Raw genomic sequence first — 13,797 nt, forward strand, 5'->3', positions numbered from 1 at the left:
GGGACAGCGAATGCACCGCCCCCCTCCCATTATTGAACCTCTGTGATGCCGAGTTCATCGCAGCATCTGAGGCTACCATTTAGGCCTTTCAGAGGCTAATCAGGGTTAAAAAAAATAATTATATAATTCTCACCGTATCCATTTGATCATGTAGAGGCCATCGCGGCCATCTTGATTGAAGACACCAGGCGGTATTTTTAATCAAGAAGGCAGCGACAGCCTCTTCCTGCGCAAATGGATGAGGCGAGTATGATTTTTTTTGTTTTTACCACCATTTCAGGGAAAATTGATTCGTTACCACAAAGAGCGAAGAAATTTGCTTTTGCTGTGAATCCAGTTTTTCCTGAAATTCGGATCGAAGTCAATTTGTTTGATTTGCTTAACACTAATAATAAGTTACAGCTGATTATGGTCGAATACCACACAGCGAACTCCACTTCTACCCCTCCTACAAGTCTCCACCATGAGATGCCTCCATCTCGTCTTCTACATAACATACCTGAGGCTCCGATACATCTTCTATCTTCACATCTACTGATAAACACCGCGACAAGCAGCTTCTTCCGCCATGGCTTTCACGAGCGCTGCGTAGCTGGGCGAAGCTGGCCACCCTTCAATCGGCACAAACAAAAACTCCAGTGTGTTTCTTTAGTGCTACGTTTGTGCTGTTTTGCAAAAAATAACATTTGTGCTACTTTTATTTTAAAGATAATAGCAATTGTTTGTTTCAAGATGATGACATCACCAGCCCCCCTACAAAAGCAAAAAGACATGAAACTTGCTTTATGGTTAGTGCTACGTTTGTGCTGGTTTATGCAGTTTAAATCTCCATTCTATCTCCTTTAGTTGTCAAGTTATTAACCATTTATTAAAAGGTCACCAACGGTCACCACAGCCAAAAGACACGAAACCGGTCTAGTTGGTTAGTGCTACGCTTGTGCTGTAAAAATAAACATATGTGCTGCTTTTATTTGTAAGATAATATCAATTTTTTTTATTTCGTTTTTTAAGATGATGACATCACCAGCCCCCCCGCAACAGCCAAAAGACACGAAACCGGGCTGGTTGGTTAGTGCTGCATTTGTGCTGCTTAATTTTATGAACTCCATTAACAGGGCTGAAGCATCCTCACTTTACACAGGTAGTAAGACAAGTTAATATGGACTGACATCACTTGAGGTAAGAATGATTATAGCTACAGCCCAAAAAATATATACTAACTATCAAGAAGTAGAATAGTAAAATGTGTCTTAAACATTTTTATTCTACAAATCATTTTACAAACTGTAGATCATAAAGTTTTCATGAAAATCATTGACAAATGAAGAACAAATAAACCAAAACATAGAGATATCCATATTAAGTTCTGACTTTTTCACAGTCTTCATTAAACGGTAACGTGTCCATGGGAAGTGCATTAACCCCTTAGGGACCGGGCTAATTTTCACCTTAAGGACCAGGCAATTTTTTTGCAAATCTGACCAGTGTCACTTTATGTGGTGATAACTTTAAAACGCTTTGACTTATCCAGGCCATTCTGAGACTATTTTTTTTGTCACATATTGTACTTCATGAGACTGGTAAAATAGAGTCAAAAAAATTCATTTTTAGTTATAAAAATAAAAAAAAAATATTAGGAAAAATTTGCAAATATTTATGTTTCAATTTCTTTACTTATATAATACATAGTAATACCTCCAAAAATAGTTATTACTTTAGATTCCCCATATGTCTACTTCATGTTTGGATCATTTTGGGAATGATATTTTATTTTTTGGGGATGTTACAAGGCTTAGAAGTTTAGAAGCAAATCTTGAAATTTTCAAAAAGCCAATTTTCAAGGACCAGTTCAGGTCTGAAGTCACTTTGCGAGGCTTACATAATAGAAACCACCCAAAAATGACCCCATTCTATAAACTACACCCCTCAAGGTATTCAAAACTGATTTTACAAACTTTGTTAACCCTTTAGGTGTTCCACAAGAATTAATGGAAAATAGAGATACAATTTCAAAATTTCACTTTTTTGGCAGATTTTCCATTTTAATAATTCTTTTCCAGTTACAAAGCAAGGGTTAACAGCCAAACCATACTCAACATTTATGGCCCAGATTCTGTAGTTTACAGAAACACCCCATATGTGGTCGTAAACCGCTGTACAGGCACACGGCAGGGCGCAGAAGGAAAGGAACGCCATACGGTTTTTGGAAGGCAGGTTTTGCTGGTCAGTTTTTTTTTTACACCATGTCCCATTTGAAGCCCCCCTGATGCACCCCTAGAGTAGAAACTCCATAAAAGTGACCCCATCTAAGAAACTACACCCCTCAAGGTATTCAAAACAGATTTTACAAACGTCGTTAACCCTTTAGGTGTTCCACAAGAATTAATGGAAAATAGAGATACAATTTCAAAATTTCATTTTCTTGGCAGATTTTCCATTTTAATAATTTTTTTCCAGTTACAAAGCAAGGGTTAACAGCCAAACAAAACTCAATATTTATGGCCCTGATTCTGTAGTTTACAGAAACACCCTATATGTGGTCGTAAAGAGCTGTAAGGGCACACGGCAAGGTGCAGAAGGAAAGGAATGCCATACGGTTTTTGGAAGTCAGATTTTGCTGGACTGTGTTTTTTGACACCATGTCCCATTTGAAGCCCCCCTGATGCACCCCTAGAGTAGAAACTCCATAAAAGTGACCCCATTTTAGAAACTACGGGATAAGGTGGCAGTTTTGTTGGTACTAGTTTAGGGTACATATGATTTGTGGTTGCTCTATATTACACTTTTTGTGAGGCAAGATAACAAGAAATAGATGTTTTGGCACCGTTTTTATTTTTTGTTATTTACAACAATTATCTGACAGGTTAGATCATGTGATATTTTTATAGACCAGGTTGTCACGGATGCGGCGATACCTAATATGTATACTTTTTTATTTATTTATGTAAGTTTTACACAATGATTTCTTTTTTGAAGCAAAAACAATCATGTTTTAGTATTTCCATAGTCTGAGAGCCATAGTTTTTTCAGTTTTTGGGCGATTACCTTGGGTAGGGTACGATTTTTGCAGGATGAGATGACGGATTTATTGGCACTATTTTGGGGTGCGTGTGACTTTTTTATCGCTTGCTATTACACATTTTGTAAGGTAACAAGGTGATAATTTTTTTTTTATTTATGTAAGTTTTACACAATAATATCATTTTTGAAACAAAAAAAAATCATGTTTTAGTGTCTCCATATTCTGAGAGCCATAGTTTTTTTTATTTTTTGGGCGATTGTCTCAGGTAGGGGCTCATTTTTTGCAGGATGAGGTGACGGTTAGATTGATACTATTTTGGTGGGCAAAAGCCTTTTTGATTGCTTGCTGTTGTACTTTTTGTGATGTAAGGTGACAAAAAAATTGTTTATTTAGACAGTTTTTATTTTTTACGGTGTTCCTCTGAGGGGTTAGGTCATGTGATATGTTTATAGAGTCGGTCGATACAGACGCGGTGATACCTAATATGTATACTTTTTTCCCACCCTACTTTTTAACAATTTTTTTTAAACTTTATTTGGGGAAAATTAAGTTGTTTTTTTTTTTACTTGAAACTTAATTTTTTGGGGGGAAAACTTTTTTTTTTAAACTTTTTTTTCACTTTATTTTTTGTCCCACTTTGGGACTTCAACTTTTGGGGGTCTGATCCCCTTTACAATGCATTCCAATACTTCTGTATTGGAATGCATTGGCTGTATGAGTAATACTGTGTGTATTACTCATACAGCTTCCGGCCTGTGAGATGCAGGGGGCTGGATCTCACAGGCTCGTCACTGGAAGGCATTGCGCTGCCTTCCATGCCATCGGGTCCCCCCTACAGCCGCACGGGGACCCGATGGCACCACTGCCCGCCGCCGCAACCTACAGTAAAAGCCACAAACCGCAGGTCTGAATTGACCTGCGGTTTGCCGACACATGGGAGGGGTCACGGGACCCCCCCCCCGCGCAATGACCGAAGGTGCCTGCTCAATGATTTGAGCAGGCACCTTGTTCCGATCACCGCCCGCCGCACGGCGGTGATCGGAACTACACAGGACATACCGGTACGTCATGGGTCCTTAAGTACCAGGACATCAGGGCGTACCTGTACGCCCTGTGCCCCAAACAGTTTAAAAAAGTAGATTATCTCAAGCTAAAACCTTTGCTACCTACGCTTAACAAATGGTAATTGGGAACTACAAGCAGCTAATAATCCGAAATCACCTGCACTCCATACAGCGTACAGACCTTGAGAAAGAGGGTCCCTTCTTCTGGGCGACAGGTCACTATCTCGGCCAGAAGAAGGGACCCCGCGTGGCCCCCAAACATTGGCTGTTTGACGCGTGTGACGATTGAATAAAAAACGCTTTACTTCTTGCACATATCATGACAGTAATCGGACCCCCGATGATCTGATATTGATGATTTATCCTTAGGGTAAGTCATCAATATAGCAAAACGGCCTATCCCTTTAAGGACGCCATCAATTTTTGTATCTTCCAAAAGCTATAACTTTTTTAATTTCCTGGTCACATAGCCATATAATATTGTTTTGCGGTGCAATTTGGATTCTTTATTTTTACCACTCTATTGATCACAGCTTGTAAAACGGGATAAATTCTTTGTGGGTTAAAATGAAAAAATTAAAAATAAAAATCAATTCCGCCATGTTTATTTTTTATGTTTCACTACTTTAAAAAACAAAAACTGCCGCCATATCTGTGTTTATCGCACACGAAACATGTTTACTTCTTGCACATATCATTACACATCATTGTAATTTCTAGTCCCCTTGGCGGAATTATACTTGGGATTTTCTGATCACTTGTACCATAGACTGTATTAGAATACTATTGCAGTGTATGGCATTTCACAGGCTGCCGGTCAGGCCATACCTGTAGCTGGCTAATTGATGGGCAATTTGTGCTCGGAGAACCCCTTTAAACGCCTTCTGGTGTGAATAGTGACCAGGTGGTGACTCTAGATCAGAGAGCTGGTAGTGAAGGGGTTAATGACCTGACAATGGCGGTGACTGTACACATACCTCCACAGTGGCGACTAGAAAAGAGTTGCTCCCAGTAGGTATGATGTCATAGGAAGATGAGTAAATGTCTGGCGTAATAGGCGGAGCCTCCCAGGTTACAGAGGAAACATCAGTGCAGGGGAGAGCTGTATGTGGAGGGGAACGAGCTCTACACTACACGTATGGGGAAGACCAGTGGGCTAGACTAGGACCTTTCATGATGTCATGAGCATGTGACCGTGGGTGGGAGGAGTCAAGATGTAGTTATGAAAGAGATTAAGGACCTTTGATGAGGTCATGACCATGTGATCATGTATGGGTGGAGTCTGGAATCACATGACCAGGTGGTGCTGCTGTGCTAGTTGTGATCAGTGCTGGATGACCTGAAGTTTATGTGTCCCATCAGGATAGAATTACAGTGTGTATGTAGCGGAGCTGTCTCTGTGTGATGTGTATGTAGCAGAGCTGTCTCTGTGTGATGTGTATGTAGCAGAGCTGTGTCTGTGTGATGTGTATGTAGCAGAGCTGTGTCTATGTGATGTGTATGTAGCAGAGCTGTGTCTGTGTGATGTGTATGTAGCAGAGCTGTCTCTGTGTGATGTGTATGTAGCAGAGCTGTCTCTGTGTGATGTGTATGTAGCGGAGTTTTCTCTGTGTGATGTGTATGTAGCGGAGCTGTCTCTGTGTGATGTGTATGTAGCAGAGCTGTCTCTATGTGATGTGTATGTAGCGGAGCTGTCTCTGTGTGATGTGTATGTAGCAGAGCTGTCTCTGTGTGATGTGTATGTAGCAGAGCTCTCTCTGTGTGATGTGTATGTAGCAGAGCTGTCTCTGTGTGATGTGTATGTAGCGGAGCTGTCTCTGTGTAATATGTATGTAGCGTCTGTGTAATATGTATGTAGCGGAGCTGTCTCTGTGGGATGTGTATGTAACGGAGCTGTCTCTGTGTAATATGTATGTGGCTGAGCTGTCTCTGTGTGATGTGTATGTAGAGGAGCTGTCTCTGTGTGATGTGTATGTAGCAGAGCTGTCTCTGTGTGATGTGTATGTAGCAGAGCTGTCTCTGTGTGATGTGTATGTAGCAGAGCTGTCTCTGTGTGATGTGTATGTAGCGGAGCTGTCTCTGTGTGATGTGTATGTAGCAGAGCTGTGTCTGTGTGATATGTATGTAGCAGAGTCTGTGTGATGTGTATGTAGCGGAGCTGTCTCTGTGTGATGTGTATGTAGCAGAGCTGTCTCTGTGTGACGTGTATGTAGCGGAGCTGTGTCTGTGTGATGTGTATGTAGCGGAGCTGTCTCTGTGTGACGTGTATGTAGAGGAGCTGTCTCTGTGTGATGTGTATGTAGCGGAGCTGTCTCTGTGTGATGTGTGTGTAGCAGAGCTGTCTCTGTGTGATGTGTATGTAGCGGAGCTGTCTGTGTGATGTGTATGTAGCGGAGCTGTGTCTGTGTGATGTGTATGTAGCAGAGCTGTGTCTGTGTGATGTGTATGTAGCGGAGCTGTCTCTGTGTGATGTGTATGTAGCGGAGCTGTCTCTGTGTGATGTGTATGTAGCGGAGCTGTGTCTGTGTGATGTGTATGTAGCGGAGCTGTGTCTGTGTGATGTGTATGTAGCAGAGCTGTCTCTGTGTGATGTGTATGTAGCGGAGCTGTGTCTGTGTGACATGTATGTAGCGGAGCTGTCTCTGTGTGACGTGTATGTAGCGGAGCTGTGTCTGTGTGATGTGTATGTAGAGGAGCTGTCTCTGTGCGATGTGTGTGTAGCGGAGCTGTCTCTGTGTGATGTGTATGTAGCGGAGCTGTCTCTGTGTGATGTGTATGTAGCAGAGCTGTCTCTGTGTGATGTGTATGTAGCAGACCTGTCTCTGTGTGATGTGTATGTAGTGGAGCTGTCTCTGTGTGATGTGAATGTAGCAGAGCTGTATCTGTGTGATGTGTATGTAGCGGAGCTGTCTCTGTGTGATGTGTATGTAGCGGAGCTGTCTCTGTGTGATGTGTATGTAGCGGAGCTGTCTCTGTGTAATATGTATGTGGCGGAGCTGTCTCTGTGTGATGTGTATGTAGAGGAGCTGTCTCTGTGTGATGTGTATGTAGCAGAGCTGTGTCTGTGTGATGTGTATGTAGCAGAGTCTGTGTGATGTGTATGTAGCGGAGCTGTCTCTGTGTGATGTGTATGTAGCAGAGCTGTCTCTGTGTGACGTGTATGTAGCGGAGCTGTGTCTGTGTGATGTGTATGTAGCGGAGCTGTCTCTGTGTGACGTGTATGTAGAGGAGCTGTCTCTGTGTGATGTGTATGTAGCGGAGCTGTCTCTGTGTGAGGTGTATGTAGCGGAGCTGTCTCTGTGTGATGTGTATGTAGAGGAGCTGTCTCTGTGTGATGTGTATGTAGCGGAGCTGTCTCTGTGTGATGTGTATGTAGCGGAGCTGTCTCTGTGTGATGTGTATGTAGCGGAGCTGTCTCTGTGTATGTAGCAGAGCTGTAAATGATGTCTGAGTGACACTGGCACACATAGTTAGGGGTAAACACATGTTTGATGGCGTTAACATGCAGCGTGTCGGGAGATGTTTTTCAGGTTCCAAAGCTTCCAAAAATTGTCCCTTACCCGGGGCAGAAGATGTTTAAACACACACAGTCTTATGACTGAGGGGGGGGGATTGTTGGGGGACAAAGTGGCAGCCGAGAAGATATAAGTGAGGTGAATGAACATGTGGAGTCACTGTGGGTAGAAATAATGGTCCGTTCACACGTCCGTAGAATGGGTCCGGATCCGTTACGCAATGTTGCAGAACAAATCCGGACCCTTTCATTCTCTATGGGGCCAGATGATATGCGGGCAGCACACAGTGTGCTTTCCGCATCCGCATTTCCGGAGCGCGGCCTCGATCTTCCGGTCCGCGGCTCCCGACAAAAATAGAACATGTCCTATTCTTGTCTGCAATTGCGGACAAGAATAGGCAGTTCTATGGGGGGTGCCAGCCGGGTGTGTTGCGGATCCGCAATACACTACGGACGTGTGAATGGACCCTTAATGTAATAAAATACTAATAGGAGTTTGTTATAAGCCCCTAATATACCAGTCCACAAAAAAATCTACTACTAAGGGTACATTCACATGACTGTGTGTAATCCTTTCCATTTTGCGGTCCGCAAATAACGGAACCATGTGTCCGCATTTTGCGGACCAATTACTTCTGTTTGTGTTCCGTATGTCTTTTTACGCTCTGCAAAAAAACGGAAGGAAAAAAAAGAGAGAAAAAAAAATTATTAAGGCCTTCAATAACACGGAAACGGATCTGCAAAAAACGGATGACATACAGAAACCATTCCGTTTGTTATCCGCAATTTACGGATCCATTGACTTGAATGGGGCTGCGGACCGATCTGTGCGGACAATAGTAGTACAAGCTTCATATTTTGGCGGACTAGAAATGCGGAAACACGGATGCGGACAACATACTGAACGTTGTCCGCACATTTTATTCACCCATAGGAATGAATGGATCCGAATATATTCCCCAAAATGCGGAACGGATGCGGATCGGACGCAGATAAAATGATATGGTCGTGTGAATGCACCCTAAGGCCTCTTGCACACGTACGTTTATTTTTTCTGTTTTGCGCCAAAAAAACGGAATGTACTCCCTATGAATTCCGTTTCCGTACATCTGTTCCGCTGAAAGATAGAACTTGTCCTTTATTGCGTGCAAATAATGTCCCGTGGCTCCATTCAAGGCAATGGGTCCGCAAAAAATATGGAATGCATATGGAACACATCCGTATGTCATCCGTTTTTTGCGGATCCATGCCCACTTTGCCCATGTGTATACTGTTAAAACACATTACTGTACATTACATAAATGATTAAAAAAAATATGTTTCTGTTTGCGATACTCAAACAACAGATCGCATACGGAAACCATACAGAGATTTTTTGCGGAACTACGGAAATGGAAACACAATGGAAAAAACGGAACGACGGATCCTTTAAAAACGGACGGCAAAAGACTGAAAAAGCCATACGGTCGTGTGCAAGAGGCCTAAACGAGATAGACGAGGCGGCAAATCATAATGAGGTCATTAATAAGGAGGACTTCGCCTACCCAGATATAGACTGGAAAACTGAAACCTCTAGATCTCATGATGGAGACCACAACCTTTCCCAACCGGTTCAGGACCCGACTAGAGGGATGGCCATACTAGACTTAGTATTAACCAATAGACCTGATGTGCAGGTTGGGGGACACCTGGGAAATAGTGACCATAAAGTAATAACCTTCCAATTATCATTCAAGAGGCACAAAAATACCAAACTACAAAAAAGCAAAATGTAATCAGCTAAGACCGGTCATAGGCCTAACTAACTGGGACAAAGTCCTCAAAAATAAAAATGCAGCCACAAAATAAGATATTTTTTTAAAGCATCCTAAAATCTAATTGTGAGAAGTACATATCTTATGAGAATTAAAGATTAAGGAACAAAAAAAAACAACTATGTGAATAAATAAAACTGTAAAGAAAGCAATAAATGACAAAAAGAAAGCATTTAAATCACTAAAACAGGAGGGGAGCGAGGAAGCACTGAAAAAGGAATAAAAAATAGAATTTGTTAAAGACAAATAAGAGCAGCCAAACTGGAGACAGAGAGATTTATTGCCAAAGAGAGTAAAACTAACCCTAAAATGTTCACTAATTATATAAATGGTAAAAAGTATAAATCTGAAGGTGTCGGCCCTATGAGGGGGGAGTTGCAGAAAGCGACGAGGAGAAAGTGAATGTATTAAATATTTCTTTCTCCAATGTATTCACTGAGGAAAATAAACTGTCAGATTATGTGCAGAATGTAAAAGTAAATTCCCCATAGGGGCGTATCCTAAGAGAATAAAGTAATGTCATAGGCAGACCCTTAGTGAGCGATGGCAGCACTCATACGTTTTGAAAAGACAACCTCTGGATATGACGCTGAGCAGGTGCACTCAACTTCCTTGGTCAACCATGGCGAGGCCTGTTCTGAGTGGAACCTGTCTTGTTAAACTGCTTTATGGTCCTGGCCACCGTGCTGCAGCTCAGTTTCAGGGTGTTGCGGTCTTCTTATAACCTCGGCCATCTTTATGTAGAGAAACAATGATTTTTTTTCGGCTCCTCAGAGAGTTCTTTGCCATGAGGAACCATGTTGAACTTCCAGAGACCAGTATGAGAGAATGTGAGAGCGATAACACCAAATGTAACACACCTGCTCCCCATTCACACCTGAGACCTTGTAACACTAATGAGTCACATGACACCAGGGAGAAAAAATGGCTAATTGGGCCATTTTCACTTAGGTGTGTACTCAATTTTGTTGCCAGCAGTTTAGACATAAATGGCTGTGTGTTGAGTTAGTTTGAGGGCACGCCCAATGTACACTGTTATACAAGCTGTACACTGTTATACAAGCTGTACACTGACTAGAATAAAATATTTACAAGAAATGTGAGGGTGTACTCACTTTTGTGAGATATTGGTGTATTGACAGGGAGTGTCGTACAGGACTGGCGCATAGCAAATGTGGTGCCAATATTCAAAAAGGGTCCAAAAATAGAGCCTGGAAACTATAGACCGGTAAGTTTAACATCTGTTGTGGGTAAACCGTTTGAAGGTTTTCTAGGAGATGCTATCTTAGAGGACCTCAATGAAAATAAGCAAATAACGCCATATCAGCATGGCTTCATGAGGGATCAGTCATGCTAAACTAATTTAATACGTTTCTATGAGGAGGTAAGTTCTAGACTTGACAGGGGCGAATCAGTGATAGAAAACAGAGGGTGGTTATTAATGGTACACACTCAGATTGGGTCACTGTCACTAGTGGAGTACCTCAGGGGTCAGTATTGGGCCCTATTCTCTTCAATATATTTATTAATGATCTTGTAGAAAGCTTGCACAGTAAAATATATTTTTTTGGCAATGACACTAAACTGTGTAAAGTAATTAACATGGAAGAAGACAGTACAGTCGTGGCCAAAAGTTTTGAGAATTGCATAAATATTGGACATTGGAAAAGTTGCTGCTTAAGTTTTTATAATAGCAATTTGCATATACTCCAGAATGTTATGAAGAGTGATCAGATGAATTGCATAGTCCTTCTTTGCCATGAAAATTAACTTAATCCCAAAAAAACTTTCCACTGCATTTTATTGCTGTCATTAAAGGACCTGCTGAGATCATTTCAGTAATCGTCTTGTTAACTCAGGTGAGAATGTTGACGAGCACAAGGCTGGAGATCATTATGTCAGGCTGATTGGGTTAAAATGGCAGACTTGACATGTTAAAAGGAGGGTGATGCTTGAAATCATTGTTCTTCCATTGTTAACCATGGTGACCTGCAAAGAAACTTGTGCAGCCATCATTGCGTTGCATAAAAATGGCTTCACAGGCAAGGATATTGTGGCTACTAAGATTGTACCTCAATCAACAATTTATAGGATCATCAAGAACTTCAAGGAAAGAGGTTCAATTCTTGTTAAGAAGGCTTCAGGGCGTCCAGGAAAGTCCAGCAAGCGCCAGGATCGTCTCCTAAAGAGGATTCAGCTGCGGGATCGGAGTGCCACCAGTGCAGAGCTTGCTCAGGAATGGCATCAGGCAGGTGTGAGCGCATCTGCATGCACAGTGAGGCGAAGACTTTTGGAAGATGGCCTGGTGTCAAGAAGGGCAGCAAAGAAGCCACTTCTCTCCAAAAAAAACATCAGGGACAGATTGATCTTCTGCAGAAAGTTTGGTGAATGGACTGCTGAGGACTGGGGCAAAGTCATATTCTCCGATGAAGTCTCTTTCCGATTGTTTGGGGCATCTGGAAAAAGGCTTGTCCGGAGAAGAAAAGGTGAGTGCTACCATCAGTCCTGTGTCATGCCAACAGTAAAGCATCCTGAGACCATTCATGTGTGGGGTTGCTTCTCATCACTCACAATTTTGCCCCAAAACACAGCCATGAATAAAAAATGGTACCAAAACACCCTCCAACAGCAACTTCTTCCAACAATCCAACAACAGTTTGGTGAAGAACAATGCATTTTCCAGCACGATGGAGCACCGTGCCATAAGGCAAAAGTGATAACTAAGTGACTCGGGGACCAAAACGTTGACATTTTGGGTCCATGGCCTGTAAACTCCCCAGATCTTAATCCCATTGAGAACTTGTGGTCAATCCTCAAGAGGCGGGTGGACAAACAAAAACCCACTAATTCTGACAAACTCCAAGAAGTGATTATGAAAGAATGGGTTGCTATCAGTCAGGAATTGGCCCAGAAGTTGATTGAGAGCATGCCCAGTAGAATTGCAGAGGTCCTGAAAAAGAAGGGCCAACACTGCAAATACTGACTCTTTGCACAAATGTCATGTAATTGTCGATAAAAGCCTTTGAAACGTATGAAGTGCGTGTAATTGTATTTCACTACATCACAGAAACAACTGAAACAAAGATCTAAAAGCAGTTTAGCAGCAAACTTTGTGAAAACTAATATTTGTGTCATTCTCAAAACTTTTGGCCACGACTGTAGACCGAAATCTGTTCCCAGGTCTCTTCTACATATTCCCAATGTTGGTGCATACTGATCGACTCACTTGGGTACGAATACAGCTTTCTCTTCAAATCTACGCACAAGTGTTCGATTGGGTTAAGGTCTGGGGACTGTGGGGGCCAATCCAGCACCTCTACTTCATTGTCATTGAACCTCTTCTCTAATCTCAATGTATGCTTTGGGTCGTCATCCTTCTGGTACTGTCATGAGGGGGTAGGGAAACATCAACCCCTGACTCCACCCACTCCTCTGTCCCTGCCTACTTGCACTACCCGTCTTAGGCAACGGAGCGCAATTGGGCGGCGATCCCTAACCTGCGTAAGTGCGGAGGGACAGACAACAGACAAAGACAGAGAGGTCAAACAAGCAAGGTCAAAACCAGGATATCACAACAGTACCAGGGAACAAGCAGAAGCAGCGTCAATGTACAAACCGAAAGTCAATACCAGGAGAAGCAAAAATAGGACGCAGGGATCAAGCAAGGAAAGTCAAAGTCAAGCAGAGGTCAAATACCAGGAGATGCAAAAGTACAAAAGGAGCAATGAAAAATACAAAGTCGAGTAACTAGCCAAAGTTCAATACAAAGTGAAAAGCCAACGGAGTATACACTAGGTATAGGACCTTAATCTCAGGCAACCTGTGGCCAGCAGGCTGCCAGCGTCACATCACTCATCCCCCTGCATATATCTGAGCGCCGAGTGCTCAGACACTTCTCAGTTACTATGGGAGCGGAGGACGCCGGCCACACTAAGGAGGCGTGCGCGGCCTGGTCCTCTCCGCCCCTCGTTGCTTTGGAGATGAGAATGCAGCGTGCGTTCCCGCTCCGAACATATAGTAGGGTGCCGGCGGCACTAAATGGACAGAGTGCAAAGTAGGCGCCCTGTGACAGATACACTATATCGTCGTTTTCATACCCATAGTACTCAAGCATACAAAGGAACTTGTTTTGTAAGACACTCACATATAGCTCAGCATTGAGACCACCATTCATCCTGGTCAAGTATCCAACGCCTTTGGCTGTGCAACAACCCCATATCCTCAGGCTTCCTCCACTGAACTTGACAGTTCCTTCAATTTCTCGATCCGTTAGCCCCCATTTTTCCCTTGTTTCTCCCAGACCCATTGGCACCCATCAGAGCCCAGTCTACTGACTTTCATCTCATCGCTCCAAATCACCCGTTTCCAATCTTCTACTGTCCA

This window comes from Bufo bufo, chromosome 6 (genome assembly GCF_905171765.1).
Source record: "Bufo bufo chromosome 6, aBufBuf1.1, whole genome shotgun sequence".
NCBI lineage: Eukaryota > Metazoa > Chordata > Amphibia > Anura > Bufonidae > Bufo > Bufo bufo.